The sequence below is a fragment of the Poecilia formosa genome, unplaced genomic scaffold (genome assembly GCF_000485575.1).
Source record: "Poecilia formosa unplaced genomic scaffold, Poecilia_formosa-5.1.2 Scaffold29, whole genome shotgun sequence".
NCBI lineage: Eukaryota > Metazoa > Chordata > Actinopteri > Cyprinodontiformes > Poeciliidae > Poecilia > Poecilia formosa.
Genome location: NW_006799968.1, coordinates 979,295 through 1,001,035, shown reverse-complemented (window position 1 = coordinate 1,001,035; position 21,741 = coordinate 979,295). Strand labels below are relative to the sequence as shown.

The 21,741-nt window shown below is 38.4% G+C and overlaps 1 long non-coding RNA gene across 1 annotated transcript; it reads left to right on the top strand.

The window, feature by feature from the left end:
- The first annotated feature begins 1,623 nt into the window (after positions 1-1,623).
- On the top strand, positions 1,624-19,111 carry LOC103135970 (uncharacterized). Its single transcript, XR_475975.2, has 3 exons — positions 1,624-1,856; positions 7,221-7,373; positions 15,733-19,111. It is a non-coding gene; the product is annotated as an uncharacterized LOC103135970 (long non-coding RNA).
- The last annotated feature ends 2,630 nt before the right edge of the window (positions 19,112-21,741 follow it).

Here is a 21,741-nt window from a genome sequence, read left to right as displayed (position 1 = left end):
TACTTATAACAGATCAGAGAAAACGACAGAAATCAACAGAAATAACAAATGAGATAACTAATCTTCAAAACAAAACATCTCAGTTAAATTTCCTTTTTCAAATAAAACTGTTAGTTCACAAAATGCATTTCAGTACATTCCAAATATAATTAACTGATTATCCGAAGGCGGTCATATAATCTGTATGAACTAACTAATTTAATAACAGCATTTCTTTCGTGAAGGAAGGATGCTTCAACAGCTAAAAAATACTTCTAACAACATGTGAAAATTCAACCCTTTCTACTCGCATGCACTTCATGCCAAGACACAAGAATGTGGTAAAAATGTTTCTACTGCAAGAATTTTTTCCAAGGGGTCCGACTGCTACTGTGTGTTAAATTAATAAATTTAACAGAATACTTTACAGAGTACATACCTCTGTATGCACCTTGAATACAACAGGAGTGATCTAATAAATCACATAGGACGTACAATCTGAGCCAGTGAACCAGGGCTTTCTGAGGATGGAAAGCTTCAGAAAGCTAACTTACTCAGCATTGGCTGCAGGCAGAGCAGGTCGTGGCTGTAGAGACAGGAGCTTCAAAAATTATCATGGAGGTGCTGGTCTTCGTTTCTGACCGTTTAAAAAGTGAAGCAAAGAAAAACAGAGCAGCAGAGGACCGATCAGAGAAAACAACAAAAATCAACAGAAAAACACAAATGAGATAACTGATCTTCAAAACAAAACATCTCATTTAAATTTCCTTATTCGAATAAAACTGTTAGTTCAAAAAATGCATTTCAATACATTCTAAATATAATTAATGGATTTTCCCAAGTCGGTCATATAATCTGTATGAACTAATTAATTTAATGACAACATTTCTTTTGTGAAGGAAGGATGCTTCAACAGCTAAAAAATACTTCCAACATGTGAAAAACTCAACCCTTTCTGGTTGCATGCAACCCAAGACACAAAAATGATGAATACTTAAGCTGTTGATGAAGCAAAATAAGGAGTAATTTTAAGTTTTCTGACAGATTTTTATTTTAAAATGACTTGGTATTCCAAAGTTGTTGATGCCAGCCACTCCTGATAACGTTCTCTGGGCCCTTGGAAGGGAGACAGGCCTCCAGTATCACAGATAATCCACCATATAATACTATTGTTGTTATTTTATGCGATTACCCACATGCAGTGTTTGTTTCTGGGAAGCCAAGTTTTTATTTTGCAAAAATATACATACATTGATTTTATTATATTACCCCATTGACTACATTCAAACGTTTTTGTTGTTGTTGTTTTTTTCCATTTCAGTTTGAGATATTAAGAGAGTAACAATAAAATTTGTCTGAAGATTTTCTACATGTTTACCAGAGATGCTATTAAGCGTGAAAGATGCTGCATTTCTTTCTAACCGGAAGAGTTAAAAACAACTCTTTCTCTCAAGAAAGAGAAACTGAGCATCATACACCAACAACTTTACGAGTTTTTTAACTGAATATGCAAGTGAATACATTCAAAAGCTAAGAAAGACCGAAACAATAACAAACAAGAAAAGACAGTTTAAAAAAAAGATCCTAAAATCTCTCGCCTTCTCGCCTTTAAAGGTTTTTGGTCAGACCATCGAACGTCATATCCTCGAAAGCTTTCTTTTGTCTTTCACTACAACTACCACTTGGTGGCGATAGTGTTCGCATTATACCGCATTTGTAATTTCACTACCTCGACAAAGTGGTTCTGATATTTTTCTAGATAGCAGCAGATAAGAAATGACAGCAGCATATATACAACATCACATCATTTTGAGCAATAACGAGACCCTGAGAGAGAATAAGACCCACATGTGCTGACAAACCACAGACAGCTGCAGGTAAATCAGAGGTTTGGTTATTCTTAAACCAGTGTTGAATTTGAAAACGTGTTCTGGACTAAAATGTAACTTTGCGAGTCCTTTTGAGTCCAGAGCAGGTGGTAAATGTGACAGCAACCGTCTGTTTTATTGCTGAGCGGTGTAAACACACAGTCACTCTGTAGGTGGCCGCGGCTGGACCGAAACCAGCTGCTGAGAGTGTTGAGTATTGTCACTTCTTAGGTGAAACTGAAATTTTGCCGTTCTTCAGCCTTCCTTTGTATTATTTTTTTTTATTCCTAAAGCCACCTGAGCAAATTCTAGGGAGTCCTGTGCAGGATAAAAATGGCTTATGGTATTAGCTATCCGCTTGGTAGTAAACTCAAGGATTTGTTTCACCACTGCTTTAGCAACATGGAGGCACAATTCCAACTTGTAATAAAAATGTTCTTTTTAACAGTTAAAACACTTTTTTAAAACTGTTTTTCCCTGACAATTCTGCATTAAGTAAAATTAATTTTGTTGGCATTATAACCTCAGCCTCATTTTTTTCAAAAATAATTTGGACTTGACCTCTGTTCCTGGCATGAGACACATCCCTCCCAAGAGCTTTTTCTTCATTTCTTTATGTGTTCTTCTAACTACGATTTATGTTCATGTTGACTCACAGGAGCATAAATAATAATCTTGACAGAAATTCATGGGGTACATTTTATTATGGCAACATATTATTTTGGTTTAAGTGTAAAGCAACAGAATTTACCATCGACACAATTTGCTAGAACAAAAAGAATGACTCCTATTTTACTGGAAAGAGACTTTTTGATAAGTGAAGGAGAAAGAATGGAGGTCATCTGCTTTGACCAATAGGATGAAGGTATAAAAAAATAGGCAGGCTTTGGACAGCAGCGATAACGTAGTGAGAGGAGAAGTCAGGGAGGTTCAGACATTCAGAAGTAGGAAGAAGCTTCAGAAGAAAACTAAAACATCAACTTTATGGAGAATGAACCTGAGGGAATTTGCCAAACGTTTGTGCTTGGTTTGTGTTGCTTTGTGCAGCAAACATTTTCTTTTGTGCCGCTATTATTCTAACGATATTAAGAAATGTTTCTAAAGGTCATGAAAGGTCAACCAGACCCCCCACCTTCTTCAAATCAGACAAAATTGGAGTCAACCAACTCAGCTATGTTTGTGCTGGTTTGTGCAGCAAAAATATGTGGGGGGAAGTGGGACCTTTAAACTTTCATTAATATCTTCAAAGCCAAAGCAGCACAAGCAAAAATTTTACCTGCACAAACGTAGTCGAGTTGACTGACACCAATTTTGTTTGATTTGCAGAAGGTGGGGGGGCTGGATGACCTTTCATGACCTCTGGGAGCATTCCTTAATATCTTTAAAGTGATATCAGCACAAACGAAGATTTTTGCTGCACAAACGTTTGACACCGTTTTTGTATGATTTGAAGAAGGTGGGGGATGGGGTGCAACTTCACTCAGGTTTAGAATGAAAGTAGAGTAAAGCAGATTAGTGAGCTATTTGATCAGTAGTATAACAAACACGTCATAAAACCATTTCTATGTAGAGGTTCTGCTAGTTAATTCATATTTAGCTAATGAAATAAATGCTAACAACTACTTGTGGAAGAAATTATGGCTCCAACTGTTCATTCAGCATCGTTTTTACACACATTTTTCAATTCCAAATTGTAGAAACGTGAATGCTTGTTGGCCATTTTCTACGCCGTTTCAGATAAGCTTATCTGAAACTGAGAGGAAGCGGGTGGATAAGAAGGCCAGCTCTGTGCTGGGATGCCTCCTCAATCCTGTTCAGGTAGTGGGAGACAGAAGACCTTGGGCTAAAAATCAAATCACTATTGGACAATGTCTCCCATCCCATACATAAATTGGATAACTCCTTCAGTGACAGATTGCTGGATCCCTATAGGAGCACAAAGGAGTGTTTTCAAGGATCCTTACTCCCTAAAGCTGTGAGCAAGACAGAAGCTAAAATGTCAAGACAGGTCCAAAAAAATATCTTTAGAGAGAGTTTTCAAAGGTTTTATAGACAGGTGTATGGTGGCCCTCAAGCCACTTCATCAATTTGTTAAACACAACTATGAATTTTATGACTAAACAACATATTCAAAAATACACCAATTACTTAGCACAATAATAAATTAAGAAAACACAGTGTCATTAACTAAGCACAAGTACAAATTGCAAAACTCAAAAACATTAACAAAACATAATAATCCTGCACACTAAGGTTTTTTCACACCTCATATTTCATTAAATTTGGTTCAACTGGGGTCCAAAAATGCAACATTTTCAGCTAGTACGGTTCACTTTCACATTGCACTGTGTCAAACGCTCCAAACCCTCTGAAAAGCTTGCTCCCTTCATCGCCTGTAGTGGCGTTTACAACATATGAACCTCTGAACAAGACACTGAGCGCAACTTCCTTCTTCACAAATAGTAAACAAAAATGGAGTGGCGTCAGATTTTAATGACTGTAGGATTTTTCTTTTGTTTGGTGAAAGACCATGAGTCATTTTCCTGCTAACACAAGACTTGCGTGTTTCTTTTTGTTGTATTTACCCGGAACACCCTGCGCTATAGTTCGCTTCCTGCTTTTGGAGCGTTCTCCGGTCCGCTTGCATTCACATATGCATTTGAACTGCGTTAGATTTTTAGGCGGACCAGAGTTTGGTCTTTTTGGTTCGCATCAGCATCAATTGGGCATTCACACCTCCCCAAACTAACTGTGCTTTCTAGACAAACTAACTTGGCTTTGACACCAGCCCTGTTCGGTTTGTTCCAGAGTTCACAATCAATCTCTGATCATGTCTTCTCTGGAGGTTTTTGTGTAGCTTAATTCAGTGGTTCTTGGTGCAGTGCCACAACAGGTGAAGTGGGGAAACAAGCTTTTCAGAGGGTTTAGTCTGTTTGGCACAGTGCAGTTTGAAATTGAACCGGGGCAGCTGAAAATGTAACAAATGTTGCCATTTTGGTCCCCAATCCAAAAGTCTACTGGACTACTAGGTATGAAAACGCCCAAATAGTTGCCCACTAATTGCTAACACTTCAAAATATTCTCCTTAGGAAGTTAACATCTCAGTTTTACTTTATTAAATATTCAGGTCTAAAGTTCTGTTGACATATTTTTATTGACTGAGAGCTCTGAAGAGCTTCAATAATAAAAACAAATGCTGAAGAATACAACTTTCCTTCTAACTGTGTGTAGAGTGAACTAGTAATAAATCTAAAACAGACAGGTTAATCGCTCAGGTTTTGTTGAAACATTTTTTAGGATGAATTAAAAAGGTTTAATTCATCTCTGCACACGAAGACGTCAAATGTGATATTTGCGCTTTAGAGTGTTGCTGTGGAAGATCAGATGGACACTAGCCCAGCAGGAAACTATTATCCATTAAGATACCTGTAGTTACTTATGAATTACAGCCATTTGATCTTCTTTGATATGGGTAGATAAGTGATCAGAAGGAGAATCGTAAACATCTGCCTGAAAGGAATTTCTAGAAAATTAAGAGGAATAAATCAAACTTTATGAATCTCCACTCTGCTATCTCCATATTTATTGCAGCCCAGGTAAATAAATATATGTGAAAGGAATTTAAAATAATTAAAGCCCTTCCTACAGGCGCATATCACACACAAAAAAATAGTACAAATTTCAACCATACATTTCAGTGGAACATAACGGGATTTTATGTGACAGACCGACACAAAGTGGCACCTAATTGTCAAGTGTCAAAATATATATATATATATATATATATATATATATATATATATATTTATTTTTTTTTAGGTTTATTAAGTAGGACGACAAGCTGTTGAGCTGCAGTAAGGTGATAATTTGACAGATTTCTTAAATATATATTGGCCATATTTCTGGGCAGCTTACAGGCTTTATGATCAACAAGATGCTGGAGGCACATTTCCGATAAAGACGCTTAAAATGTAAAACTTTCTCCAACTGATGTCAGCCTCTCATTTTGAGCGTCTGCTTGGACCAAAGAGTAAATTATCAGAGCCGACTCATTTAAAGGGCGTACTAAGTGAGGTCAGGCTGTTCACATGAGCTCTGGCAGCGATCAGTGGGAGGATTCTGGCATCTGAATCCTCCCCTCCCTGAGATCCCAAAACACTCCAAACTGTTGTTTTAAAAAAAATATATTATTATACATTCATAAAAAATATATATTTCACCCTTCTGGAAGGAGCCCTTCCGAAACCTCATTCCGCTCTCACAAATCTTCCCGAACAAGCGCGGACATTTTTGGGGATGAGTCCGTCCCGCCACGGTGAAGCGGATAGGAAGAGCAGGGGGGCAATCTGTTGCAGTGTAAACACAGCGCCAGAAAAGGCACTGGAATGTCTCTGCAGTGGGAGCTGGAGAACGAGGTCAGCCGGAGGCCAAGGCAGGTGGTATACATCAGAATCAAGGCTGACATCTCAGCATTAACTTATCCAAACAAGAGGCAGCCGGTATGTTATCCCGCGAGCGCTGGAGGAGGAGGAAGAGTGAGAGGAGGAGGAAGGAAGACTGAATATAAAGAAGTAGAGGAGTTTCAAAGAGGGGGAACTGACAGGAACAAGGGAGAACATCACTACAGGTCAGTAATCCCCCCCCCTCCACCCATCCAGTCCCCGACTGGGGAAACACACCAGTGTGTGGAGGAGGTGAAGCACAACATGGAGACTTCTTAAAGGCCTTGATCTTCGTCCTGTCACCCATCCTCAAACTTTCAGCTGCAAATCTCTGGAAGTCAGTCAGCGATTATGTGTGTTGAGTTATCACATCATCAGCTAATGCCACTTCTGGCCGTTTGGATTTATTTATATCTGTAATAAAGCTTCTGCTGTGCGCTGAGCGCCACAATACCACCCAGATACACTTCTTCCTTCATGTCCACTCACTGGTCCAGATTTTTTTGTCAAAAAACAAAAAGCTCTTAAATGACGTGAACTTCTTCTTATTCCTCTTCTTTGTTCAACTATCAGTTTTATAATGCATGAAAAGTATTTCAACCTCAACATAGTTTTGTTTTGTTTTTTTTCCACTTTTGTTTATGTTTCAGACCAGAAAATTACGGTATTGACTGAATATTTTAAAACAATATAAAGATAATGACTGAAAATGAAAGAACTTAGTAAGGCTATGACTGGAGAAAGTGTTGAAGTCTTACCACATAATTCTTCCATTCAGATCCACCTGGTTTTACTGTGGTAAAACCAGCTGGTTTCTTCTGAACCGGTCCATTAAAGCTTTTGGTTATACGTTTCAGGTCACTGTCCTGGTGGAAGGAGAACGCCACATCTTTCCACTTTTAAAGGGTTTTTGTCATTCATTGTGTTTCAGATTCCTCCATCTTGCCAGCCTCTTGGTCTCTGTTGAAGTGAAGCATCCCCCCCACAGCATGATGCTGCCACCACCATTTTTCACAGTGAGGATCTCGTGTTCAGACAAATGTAGAAACGTCCTCCAGAGAGTTACAGAAAAGATATTCACAAGGTTAGTCCGGAGAACTCGTTTTATTGGTGGGGGAATGGTAAAAAGTTTACAAAATTACGGTAAGCAAACGATTACAGAGATGGGATTTAAAAGTTAATTATTCAATATCAGTCCAGCTTATTATTTGCTATGACAACAGTCTCACGTCGGCCAAGTGGAAGTGGGCCGGCATGCTTTGCCATTCAACCAGACTGAATGAGTAAATTCAGTCAAAAATCCTCTCAACTAAAAATTTGGATTGATTCAGTTTTGATTTTAAACATGCATGACTGGAATTGTTTTCAGTATAATAACGCCAATGTTTTCCACGAATTAAAGTGTAATGTGAAAATGCACGCGCAGCGTGTTTAAAAATGTAACGGACGTCCTCATTCTCGAACATGAAGCGTTTCCGTGTCGCTTTAGATAGATTTACACGTCGAGTTGGAGAAATGTCACCAGCTCCCAGGATCCCTCTCTGCACTAAACTCAATTTTGTTTATTTTCTTCTGTTCTAATTATGACTGGCTGCCGGAATGGTACAGTCTCAGGATAATGTTTCTTTTAAAAGTAGCTTGGCGCAGAGTTCGAATGAAGTTTTAGTGCCTGAACCGTTTTGATTTTAGTGCAGACAATATCTGAACAGAGAGGAGAGCAGGAACTGGATTTCTACAGGAAGGTGGAAATCAGCTTTTAAAATGTCACTACAGGATGTAATGACATTGTTACTGGATTGTTATTATCTGGAATTACGTATTTACATAGTAGAGCCTATAATTTATAGATCTCAAGTCCACACCAGGTTAAAGAAACCTCTACAAAATAATGAGAATTTTAAAGCCTCCAAAGGAACTCTTGTCTAACTTTTTACATTTTACTCCTTGTCCGTCTCACAACCAACTCCTATTTTTAGCCAAGGCAGCTCACTGACCGGAGTACAAAATCCCGACCTCATTGAGAATCGCATATTAAATAAACTTCTCATCCATGACAGTCATTTTGCGAGCAGCCTGAAATCCCGGAGATTACAGACTCTGTGCACCTCATCAGATCAAAACAGTTCTCCATAAATGGAGCCAAGTCGCAGTAAACAGTAATTACAAGTCATGGTGCTGATATGACCTATTATGGAGACGGGAAAATGAAGCTGTTGTAGCCGACGGAGCGCGATTGTGATTGTGGGGTTTGGTGGAGCTGAGAGTGGCACTGGCGGATTTCTGGCGGACTTAACATCGGACAAAGTCTTGAAATAAACCAGTAGTTGCTTAGAGATTTAAATTTCCATTTAGTTCAGTTCATCACTTCACACCAAATGTGACCTTGATTCACTTTTGATGACAAACTGGTTCAGTGTACATGCAAAAACATACAGTCAGGTGCAAGTTTTGTCTTTTTAATGTAGATATTCAATTAGAAATCTGTCCATTTTCACTGTAATTCACTGTAAAAGTGGTCTTTCTGTGGAAGCCCATCCAGGAGCTTAAAGTCACTGACCTTGTGGCAATCTCTAACTTTTTGCAAGCATGTGGTGACAGTGGAAAGGAGCAACTCCTTTTTTATCAGATTTTAATGGATCTTTGCTTTCTGAGGGCACACCCTGTGTGCTCAGTGACAATACATGCTTAACAACTTCTTTTCACAGTGTGTCTCCACATTATCATTTAACTTCTTCTACTAAATTAAAATAATGACTTGTGGAAAGGTACTGTAATAAAAAATGCTTTAAACCTGAGTTGGAGCAATCTTCATTGTTATATGCAAAACTGAATTATTTACGTTGCTCCCAACATGTTAGTGAACAGAACTAAAATGATATTTTCTGTACAACTAGACTACCAGTTCTTGCATAAATTTACATAAACAAACCAGCATAAACATTTCTGGTAACATTAAAAGATTGCAAATATGATGCACTATTTTATCTCACTGAAACGTATCACCGGCATATGACATGGAATAAGGCTCAATTAAATTATAAAACCCCACACACACAGGGGTTCTTCCATCTGTCCATATTTTTGGACTTTGGCTGCTTCCTCATTAATCTTCTGTCCAGCCTTTGTACCTGAAACTGACCACTAAAATCTAAGCTAACAGTAAAGAGTTAGCTTACATTTTATTATTTTGAGAAAAATAAGAAAACGTATCAAGCCAAAAAAAAAAAAAAGAAAAAAAATCCCACAGCACATGAAGGAAATCTGCATCTTTAAGAAAAACATAAAAATTCATCAAACGCATCAAATGGAAAAGTGGAAATATGTCGTCTTCAGAATGCCAGTTTATTAGCAAATAGCTTTTTAGAGAAACAATGAAGTCACATTCTTGTGCCATATTTGGTATTTTTCACAAATGGAGCAAAAGGAGAGTAAACTAAATGAGCTCTATGAGCCAAGGGACTGGTAACAAAGTTCCTGAACATGTGATTCTTCTACCTTTTCAGTTCGGTTCATGTTTGATCCTTTGAGTTTGAGCATCTTTTCATGACTAAATGATTCATATTCATAGGTTAGAGGAAGGAGGTTCTGTTAAACACTAACAAAATGTATCTGAAGAGCAAAGGAAATCTTTTAAAACCTCCCCAAAGCCCAGAGAATATGAATTAAAAAAGAAATACAGTAAACTCCTGTTTTTCTTTCAGATATGTTGTGCAGGTGTTCTCTGCCTTCTGTTTCTTAGATCTTTAGTAACCTTGATAGTAACCTTGACCTACCTGGCTGCAGATGTCCGAATCCGCTACTCGAGCCACCTACAATAGGCCCTTTTGTTTCCCAGGAACAGTACTCTGACTTATTAAAAATATTACACTTCCCACCTTACCCACATCTGTTGAAATAAGTGTGTTTAAACATTCATGCAATGTAAAGAATATGGATCAACTGGACTTTGACAGAAGTTCTGCGTCAGCAGCTGAAACTAAGGAGCTACAACAGATCCATATATGTGTATTTTTTTTTATTAAGGGAATTCCAGTAGATAACTCAGTGCAGGCAATGTTTTTTTTCTCTCATTGGTAGTTGAGCTTTAAATATTTCAAATATGTCTCCGTTCCTCACTCCTAGTTTTAGGAAGTGGGTGCATGTCATGCATTTAAGTGACATCACCAGGTTTCTCTAAAGTTGTGCGGTAAAAGTTGGAAAAGTTTCAGCCCATCCCTCCATCCATTGTCTCAACTGGAGCATTGGCCCCTTTAGATAAAACTCCCCCAGAAACTCAGTCTGTTGCATTTTTGATAAGAGATGAGCTCTGAAAACAGCGGGCGGCATCTAAATTATGCAGCCCCTCGCGTCCTCTTAGGGGCAAAAGCAGAGTTGGGTCGAGTTGTCAAATGGAACGAGCCATGACAGGCTTGCGAGCTGGGGGTGGTGACCATGCATTATGAATGGTGCTAAGTACGCCTCAGCTGGAGGGGCTGGGCGGAGGCGATCGAGGTTGATGGGATGGCGCCAACCTATTGGTTGGTCGTGGTTAATGCACTCGATTTTTGCCCTGAAAAATGCAGTTCTGCCATTATAAAACCCCCATCTTACTATACAGTACACAGTATGTCCTTAAACTAAGGTACAGAATTTCCACTGTCTCTAAATAAAATGCATACCGTCTCTTTGCAGCGGGAATAAAGCAGGGGATGACTGTAAAATACGAAACCCCAAAAATCTGGGACTCAAGATTTTTAAAAGAATTTACATCTTTTGGTAATTTTCTTTCACACAGTGTGTTCTTCATAAACATTGTTGTTGTATCAGTCTTCCAGACCTCTGAGGTGTTCTGGTTCTGGTCTGCTCTGCATCCCCAGAACCAAAACCAGAACCAAACATGCAGGAAATAGCATTCAGCTTCTATGAACCACAAATCTGGAACAAACTTCCAGAAAACTGCGAAACAGCTGAAACACTGAGTTCCTTTAAGCCAAGGCTAAAACTCCACTTGTTTATATAGTTGCCTTTGATTGGTAGTAAATGGAACATTGATCAACATATTTAATGTCTATTGATGATTTTGATAATGACGTTTGACGAAACGTAATGTATATTGTTTGTTTCATAATTGGCAACTGTATGATGTTTTTAAGATGTAAAGCGCTCTGAAATGCCTTGCTGCTGAAATGTGCTATGTAAATAAACCTGACTTGACTTCAAGAAATCTAGTTGTGTCTAAAAGCTTCTAGGCATCAGAAGCTTTAGGTATTGTTCAGGGAGACATTTTAAATATTGTAATGTGATATGTTCTCATTTACCAGTATCAGAGTCACCATTTACAGCATGTTGTAGAGCTCTTTTGTTTGAAACTAATTTTAGTTTCATTAGTGACAGCAACATTTTCCTTGTTACTTCTGTAGATCATCGCGATGAGTTTGAGAAACAGAGGATGCCCCTTTGTGACTTTAACTGAGGCGAATAAGGCATGTATTGTTTAGATGCTGTGTTCTTCTGTGACTTCCTGGATGAGTCGTTGATGTGCTCTTGAAATAATTTTGGTTGGCCGGCCAAGCTTAATAAGATTCACTGCTGTTTCCTGTTTTCTCCATCCATGGATGAGGTCTTTGTAATCATTTCCAGACTGGTAGATGTTAGTGACTCTGATTCTCAGCAGCTCTCTTGCTTTTTATATTGGGGGATGCTGTGTTGCTTTTTGATATATCTTAGTTTTTTTCATGTGGTCAGATAATCCGTATCAATGGTTGATATCCAGGCTTAATTTTAAGCCTGGATGTCAACAGTGAAATTAAACCTAGCTTCAGGGGTGAAAAGCGGCAAATATTTAATTTTGAACAATGCTGAGACACTTTTTCTGTAAGGTCCAGGTTAGCTTAGATCCATTTTCCCCATTAATAAAACCAGTTGTATTCAATCAAGTAGCCTTCGTCCTATATAAAAATTTGTGTTGTCTTGAAACAATTAGGTGTGATAAAAACAACAAAACTCTGCCAGCTAGAAAATTCTGGTAGCTAGCATGTTTTGCTAGCTAGCAGAGTAGCGCTGATGGTAAAATAGTTAAAGCAGATTAAAAATCAAAGTTATTTCCCAAAACACAGAAACAATGAGAACTAAACTGATATATTTATCCATAATTTAACCCGTATGAACATGTCAGGCTTACTATTCTCTGCTAGATACTTAAACAACAAACAGGAACTGAAACAAGATCTTGAGTTAAATTCTGGTATTTAGGTAGGATTAAAGCCCGTTAACTAAAAACAAACTTATCCTAGAATACAAGTGTTATGGAAAACCTTTACAAGCATATTCTTAAGTAAAATGTAAAAAATGAGAAAGAAAGAAAACATGCTTGTATTTAACAACCCCACCCCAAAGTTTCTAATTTATAAATTTGTCAGAATAAAAGCACAATCCAAATCATAAAAGGTCTGAAATAGATTCATATGTTTGTGAATTGACAACATTTTAAAATGTCGTGACCGTGATGATTAAACGGGCCCGCATGTCATCAGCTCTCATGCTTTGGAGAAATTGTCCTGAAATCTTGAGCTGCTCAGGCGAGTCCCAGAATCTGGTTTAATATTTGATGAAATTAGTTCTGCTCACTGCCTCCGCCTTCTTACATCTTCTGAATGTCCACAGCTTATCGCTCCAACCTGAGTTTGTATTCTCTTTCTGTAAATGAGTTCATTTATTAGGGATAGATTAAAGCAATTGCCATGGCAAATTCTACTTAGAAAACTATGGAGGAACATTCGTATTGCACCACAGATTTTTCATACACAGCATGTATAATGGTGTAAAATCAACTCAACAGAATAATGTAGCTGGAATTAACTTAAATCTGACACAATATGTTTGTGCAGAACAGGCTATAACATGCATGGTCGGAGGATAACACACAGAAGAAAGGAAGAGAGCTGTTAATAGGGCTCGATTTAGTCCAAATGCAAAAGACAAAGTGTCTGTATCTATTTAATTCTGTTTTAGTCTACAACAACAAGTTGCCAGTCCATCACAGGTCAACACAGAGCGAGGCCAGAATAGGATTTAGAAAGAGACACAGATTTAAGTGCAGTCTAGTCCATGTTTTAGGATGTGGTAGAAATTTCAAACTCCACACAGGAAGTCCCTGGCGGGAATCCAAAACCATGTTCTACTCTTGGGAAATATTGAGAATTGAAGCTAGGGTTTCTAATTAATTATCTTATGCAAATATAAAAATAAATATGACCGTGATGTAAAATTGACATTGTAATTTGGGTGTGTTCAGAGCTCAACAAAGAGGCAGGAGCATTTTCGCTCTAAAACTCTTTAGACCTTAAAGGCTGATGGAAAATATCTGAAAAAGCAACAGGAAATGCTCAATTAGGAGTATTGTTTTGGGTTTATGTATGATTAGTGGAGCTAGATAATTTGATCTTCCTCTTAATCTGCCCATCTAAAGTTATGGTATTCTATAATATTTGAGTGTTATTTCTTTTCAGTAAAATGGCTCAAACAAGTTTTTTTCTGAAAACGAGAGCGTCTAAACAAAGAAATCCTCCAGGAATAAAACGTTAATCTCTTTGTCCTTCCACTATGATAAATCAGAGACCTTTACTCTCTAATCTCGGGCTTCGGGTTGAAAAGTGAGGCTAAAACCTGATGTTTATTCGGTGCTGATGAATTTAGTGTCTCTGAGCAGCACTAAAATAGGCCCGGCTGCTCTTCACTGCTGCGTTATTGTCCAGAAGATGAGAGCCATGCCAAGGATCTGCGAAGCAGAACAGGAACAGGAGAATGTGTGTTTATCACGTGTTTGGATTGGTGATCAGAGATTTATGGCGTCTGAGATTCACTCGTTGTCACGATGAGATGTCTCACTGCACCGTCTGCAGAGTCCTGCACAGATTCTAGGCCAGAGGCAGCAAAGCAAAACAAGAACAAGGGAAAATGTTAGAACATGTGCAGGTTCTGGTACTTAAAAATGAGTAGAAACAAATCACACCATTAAGAAAATTGCAATTTCAGGGAGAAGAAAAACTTTTGAAATACTAGGGAGTGTTTACTTGCTAGAAAAGTGCAAAGTACTCCCAATGCCAATATCTACTACTTACTATATGTTTACTTACTTGAGCTCCAGATGACGCAGCGGACTCAAATATTTTGTTAAAGGACATAAACAAATCTATCCAAGATATTTATCACATCTTCATAAAAATTAACAAAACAGAATTTCTTTTTCCAATTTGCTTGCTACAGTCAAATACTGAACCCAAGTAGGTGAGCATTACAGAGTTGACTTTAATTAATAGTAACAAAGATTTTATTAAAAGCAGCAGCTGTCGGTCTGAACCAAATCACCCAACATCTGTCATTTATTCCATCCTTACTGCCCTTTTCGCCTCCTACCTTACATTTAGAAGCATTGTTAAACGACATGAGTCTCATTATAAATCCAAACAGCCAGAAGGATAATTTCCTCGCACTTACATGGAATCAACTATTGTGCTTAAAAGAAGAGGAGAGTTCTGGATTTTTGCATTTTCTAAGGTGAAAAGGTGAAAATATTTTACTGAGTAAAATAGGTAGAATAAAGTCTAAACCGAGAATCAGATCCGTCTTTCTCCTCTCTAATCAATAATCAAAATTAAAGAAATTAAACATAATCCTAATATACAAAGAGCACTGAGACTATAGAAAAAAATACTTTTTAAGAACCAACAGGTTATCAAAGGAGTATTGGATAACCAGGAAAAAAAGAAAAACTGAAGAGACCCAAAATTTCAGAGCCACCAAGATAATCCATTAATTTTCAGTACCAGACCGTCAGCTTCTGGGTATTGAAAGACGTCTTACATGAGTTATGGTATACCTCTTGTTGTTTTGTTTTGTTTTGTTTTGTTTTGTTTTGTTTTGTTTTGTTTTGGTTTGGTTTGGTTTGGTTTGGTTTGGTTTTTTTTTTTAGGAATTAAGTGAGACCGTAATTAACTCATTTGTCAAGTTCTGCAAATCGTCTTAAGACCATAAACTTTGTGTTTCATGACGTGCAGTGGGATCCCGCCTCCCCAACTTTAGAGAATGGCATATCAACAAGGAAGTAGCTTGTAATACTTCCAATTTTTGGGACAAAGTTTCATTCAGTATCCAACTTAACTTTGGATAATGACATTATAAATACAGTTGTATATTTTACCATTAAAAATAAACCATCTACAGTGTACCTGCTGCGGATCTGCACTGAACTTGAGCCACTTATGTTGGAATTCATCACAAGTTTATGAGAAAATTCACAAAGGAAAATGGGTGTGCCTTAATTACAGAGATTATTTCCTCCCACAAGGTTTTGGTCCAGGCCCCTTGGGGTGCCATTATCCTTTCAAGTTTGCTTATCCATCAAATCTGGTCTTTTATGAATTCTGCTTTTTGTAACATTGTCCATTTTGAACTCTTCTTTTCAGGCCAATCAATCACGCCCCAAGACTACGACTCAGATGGTCTGCGGTTTGGTAGCGGCCTGAATGTACGAGACGGGACGCAGCGCCGCAGTTACACGTCTTAATGTGAGACCGGGGCTGAAGTGCAGGGAGCCTCTTTCACAAAAACAGCTCCATAACACTGCTGGAAGCTGAAAATCCCCAGACACAAAGCTCATATTGATCCTCTGATCTCACCCTTCAAAAAGAAAGGAAAGCAAGCAAGTTGAACCCCTTCCGTAAGTTTGTATTTTTCCGAGCAGAAATCCACTCAGTTATCATTTTTGTTAACTTTTTTCTTGGGGTATGGGGGGTAAAAACTTAATTGCTGCACAATCCAAACACCTCAAAGAGACTTCCACTGAGCCGGGCTGTGGAATCGGAGGCAGGTCCTTCAGATAAGAACCGGTGCAAAACTCTGTTGTGTGTTCGCTTGCACGACAACCCATCTCCTGTTGTAATTATCTTCCATTTCTTTTCCCCTTTTTCGAGTGATTATCTTGTTTTTCCCTCCTTTTCCTGCTTTCTGCCTTTTCCCACCCCAGTCCTCGTCCCCCTGAGGAGCTGGCAGATCCCATCAGCGTTCGCTGGCTGGGAATCTGCTGCCCTTTGGTTTAAATAGCATAACCCTCCACGTCCCATATTGCGTACACAAACAGGAAGTTAAGGCCTCACTTCTGAGGGAGGATGTTATGAAAGTGTTTATTCTCTGCTAACTTACTGCGTGTTGTGTATGCACTGCCTCATAGACAATGTGGCTCTGAGAAGTATTTTTAACTTTCGTTTTCTGTCACATATCTCTGCTGCTTGATTTTTTTGGGGGGGTTTATTCAATTTGGGGAGGGGGGTTTATATTCTTTCCCATGTTGAAGAAAATCTCTGCGGACTGGGTTTGCCTTCGTGAGAAAATTGCAATTTAAATGGTCCCAGTAGGTCCTTTTTTCAGTATTTCCTCCTGCTAGGAATGCTTGGACTGGGACATTTTTCTGTGCCTTTGGAAATAAGTCCATTCCGTTTCCACACTCGTCTTGGCTCCTGATAATTCTCCAAATTCTGAAATAAGACTTGCGAGAACGATCGAGTGACTTACAGCGTGGAACAAGGGGGCTGAAGAAAAAAAAAAGAGAAAATGTTGTTTTCGTTTCAGAGCTACAAAGTACACACAGCCTCGGTAGTTGGCAAATCCTTGGGAACATTTTTTCGCTCATAGTTTTTGTTTTCAGCCTTGTGTGAAACAACAAATAACGCAGTCACAGCTGGCACAGATATTGTTGTCATTGTTAAAATGCATAATAGCGCCGAAATCCTGTAGAGATGGAGGCAATGAACTGGGGTTACTGTGTTCAAAAAATAGCCAGGCTATTTTTCTTTATAAATCCTTAATATTAACCCATCAGTGGCCTGTGAGAACCCCGACTCTGAACTCCTGGACCAGGAGGTGAAAGAGACAGAAAGTCACTCAAAGTAGCTCAGTAAAGAAGTTGGTTTTATTACAAAGTAAAACAAATAGGAAATTATTGTAGGATTTTTTTTTCCTGTTCTATTGTAGCTTACATTTTCATTGCCAGAAAACTTGCAAATGTAAGAAATATCTATAAAAAGTCTCCAAGTAAATCATCCCCCCAAAAGTATGCTGATAGTCAGTTCAGTTCACTTCACATTATGGCTCTAATTCACAAGGCAAGTCATCCTAAAGCACTTATATCAAGATTTTAATGAGATCTGATCACACAGACTGATTCACAGTTAAGTACCAACATTTCAGATTCATCCTGGTTATCAGACAATACAGTCTAGTGCAGTTCATATTTTTATTTATTCCATGGTTAAATAATGTAAAAAATAATTTTACATAAAATGAAGAAAATGATATACAGCCCCCCAACCATCCTCTTCATGAAACGGAGCGTCTTCACTCTGAGGTTTCTTCAGATTCACTGTAATACAGATTATAACACACAATAACTCTTGATGTGTGTTACAACAACTTCTAACTTCCCCTTTGGATCAATAAAGTATTTCTAATAAATTAAAAGGTTTCCTCTCTAAGGAAATCCAGCAGATTGCATTGACTCCTTTCAGTAAAAACTCATTAAAAGCTTTGAGAGAGATGTTGTTAAACCTTGTATAGTAGTATAAAACATTAGCAGTTTTCATTTTTCAAAGATAGCTTTAAAATGTGACGATTGTATGTATGTCTATTCTAAGGCATTTCACTAAATGCATTGGAAACCGAGCAACTCATAAAACTGCAATGGTTAGAGCCGGATCCTGGTGCTTATTGAGTAAAAATGTAATTATGCTGGTTTTATCTGCAGAAGCAATTAATTTGTTCCACAACTTCTTCCTGCTATTTTGTAACACTCTGAATTTTTTAATTTTGTAGGATCCAACCTGTTCCACAGCACAATCACACAATTCATCTGTGTACATTGAATGTAAGTTTTATTTAATTCAGTTTCCCAAAATATTACTATAAATTAGTTAAGAAACGATCCACATTTTTCACTTCCGATAACCGATACAGATATCTGATGCAGAAAAACAGTGCTGAATTGACTTAAAGTGTTTAGTTTCAATATTGGTACCGATACAGATACTAATATTGGATCTGTGCATCTCTACTTTAAACAACCATTTATTTCAGCCCATTAAAGCAGCCAAATTTTAATTTGTATTTGTTGGGGCATCTTGTGAATCAAATTATTATTTTTGGGGCATTTGATTAGTCAATAACCAGACAATATTCATTTTCAGTAACCTTGTCTACAGACTGAACTTAAAAAAACAAAACAAAGATGGTGCATTTCATTTGTAGTTGCAACTCGTAAATTCTGACATCTGAATCTAAAGAATTAACTGGACAATCCCCCCACCCCACCAAAGTCGGAGTTTCCACTTGAAAAGTCTGAGAATTTCTCTAACGCCGACTATGAGATCCAATATGGCCGCTCTTCACATCAACAATACTAGGCTGAGATGGAGACATGTCTATGTTGCAAGATACACTTGTAGCAGTGCGTCAAAAATCAATGTCACATGTAGCGCCTGCAACTCTAAACTGAACAAATTAAAAGTGTTTTTTGCGGGTGGAAAGTATAACTTTAAGCAACGTTTGTAAGAGGTACAACCAATGACTGCATAGGCATCACCATATTAGAACTGCGGCGTCTTTGACTATGCTAACTGGAATGCTGCTGACATGGATGTAACGTCATTCCCAGGTCCGAGTTCCAACTTCGGAGGTAAAAGGAACGCAGCATAGTTGACTTACAGAAACTGCTTCTCCGGCTGCTGCAGTCCTTTCAGACCAAAACAGGAAGTGCTACAATGTTTGACACATGCTAGCAAAGACAACAGACACAATATTGCAACTGAAAGGGCAACTGGTTTTATCACCAGTTAATAAAGTACTACAGGCGATAATATTTCTTTGTAAGATCCCTCACTGAAAGAAAAACAGTTTTCCATGAATTCAGGCCGAGCGCAAGGATGCGCTGGCAGATTCCATGAGCTTTAATGTATTCATGAAGAGGGCTATTTATTGGACAAAGTATTCACGAAACGTCACAAAGGCTGCCCCCCTCCCCCACCTCCACGAGTGGGTGAAAAAGCTTCAAAGTTTCCTAGGACCTCCAAATGGATGTTTGGCTGGACCACAGAGGACACGGAGAACACAAGCTAAGTGCTTTAGCAGCGGGTGACGCTAACGTAGGAAGACAGGCTCAGTGTGGCGTGAAGCAGAAGAGTGCTGTGTGAGGTGACTTATGGGACAATGGGGCCGCTTTCTGCAAATAAAACATGAGGCTTATCCAGAGCCTCTGAACTATACAGTCTCAGCTTCTGTCAGGTGTTTTTGGGTGGAAAGAGAGGGAGGGATGGAGGGAGGGGTGTGGTGGGGGTCGGATTTAGAGGCCCTGAAAGAAAAATGAATCGGTCGGATATCAGTGTTCTGCTCTGCTCCAACTATTGGAAGAACGCACTAAAGTCTAAGAATTGTATCCATCTTTTGATACATTTATCACTACTATAATTTCTCCACTTCTCTAAGTAAAAAAAATAGAAAAGAGCTACAGTTTATTTTGGGTTAAATCAGGGGGTCATGAAGACCCAAATCTCAGATTTCGTACATTTTAAACACAATTCTTGCATGTTTTATCTGAACAGAGCGGCAGCACTAGATCACCGAATTAAGAACTAAGTGGACTCAGAGGTAAAGTCCAAACACCCCAAAACGTAACATAAATTATCTGCATAACGGAAATGAATTGGCTGTAGTAGGAATTAAGTTCAGGGAAAATCGTGCCTCTTTTCAACTTGAAATGTTTATTTTTCACAGTAAATCATAACAGTGAGTTCATCTTCTGGCCATGCCTATTGGTGTGATCACAAGTCAGAGTTAATGGGCTGATAACATCTGAATAGAGGAAAATGTGGGTGGGTTTAAGATGCACTAAACAGGTGTTTTCAAGGTTATTAGCATTTTTTTAGGGCCTCAGAGTAAAGTGCGGCGAAATCCTAATGCTTTTCACACCTCTGAGTTTTCATTGAAAACAATTTTGAAAACCATGTGTTCTTTTCGTCTTACTTCACAATTATGCGTCGTCTTGTGTTTTTTATTTATTTATTTATTTATTTATTTATTTACTTTTACAATTTCCAAATGCTTTTCAAACATTTGGAAAGCATTCACTTGAGCTACACTAAAACCTGAGTTGCATATATTTGATCCTGTGTGTATAATTTTAATCCTGCACAGATTTGAAAAAATCTTTGAAACATTTTTTCACCTTGTGCATCTAATTCTCGCTTCCCCTCACTCCCTTCAAAATATCTTCATCGTTTAAAGCCTGAAATAACCGCGACGCTCATTACCATGATGAGCATATGTAAACGTCTGACCGTATGGTAGCATGACTGCAACAAAAGAACTTGAATCCCTCTAAGTATAAGTTTTGGTTAAACAAAAAAAACAAAGTGTTAATCTCAGTGTTTGATTTTAGAGTTATGCAGCTTCTGCAATGTTACAGTTACAGTTTCACTTTCGCACCATTTCTGCTTCTCATAATTATTCTAAAAAGCGATTCTCATGACATTAGAAACAAATGTTTATCCTAAATGTTTGTTTAAGACTTTTATTCCCTTTGTGTTCATCAATCAGGAGGCCTTCAATTTGAACATCTCTGGATATTTCCATCCAGCAACATCCCAGTTGTCAATTATGCAGAGCCTCTTTGGCAGCACTCAGGAGAAAGAGGCCGATGAGTTTATCTCCAAACAACTTGAAGTGTTCTGTAAAAATCCAACCGAGGAGATGTATAAATAAGAAATATTTTACGGCTCCACAGCCACACAAGGCTATCTTTGGCTGTGAAAAAGCCTCTGACATCTCTGAGCATAAAAGGTTTGGAGCTCCGGTGAGTCATTTCTTTGCTCTCTGCTCTCTTGTAGCTGATTGCGTCTTGCTTTCTCAAGCTGACATCTCTTGTAAGGGGTTTCTGGGCAAGAAGCAGGGAGTCCTGCAGCATTAATGACAAACTCTTGCTTGTTTTTATTAAGTAAAATAACAACAGAGAGACAATCAGGTGAAGAGTCCTGCCTCCAAACAGGAGGTGCGTCAAAAGTCCGGGCATTAGAAACGTTCCGTTCAAGCCGAACAATGAATACATTAACGCTCGCTCACTCACTGGCACGGTCAATATTTCATAGGCGGAGAGTGTCGGTGAAATGGTAAGCAGAGCGTAAAATGATGTTGTTCTTCCGCATCTTTAAGATTCAGCTGCTGACGGAAAGCAGGTCTCCGCTTGGCGCTCAAACCCCGGATCTGTTCTTTACTTCCCGATGTTAATACTCTAATCTCACGTCAAACAAGCTCTTCCTATATGCTTTCGACTGAGCAGGAAACCAAAAGTGGTGTCCTCTTAGCCGTCTTAGAATCATACACCAGATGTTGTAGCAAAAGAAAAACATGTAGATTTGAACGATTTTTTGTGG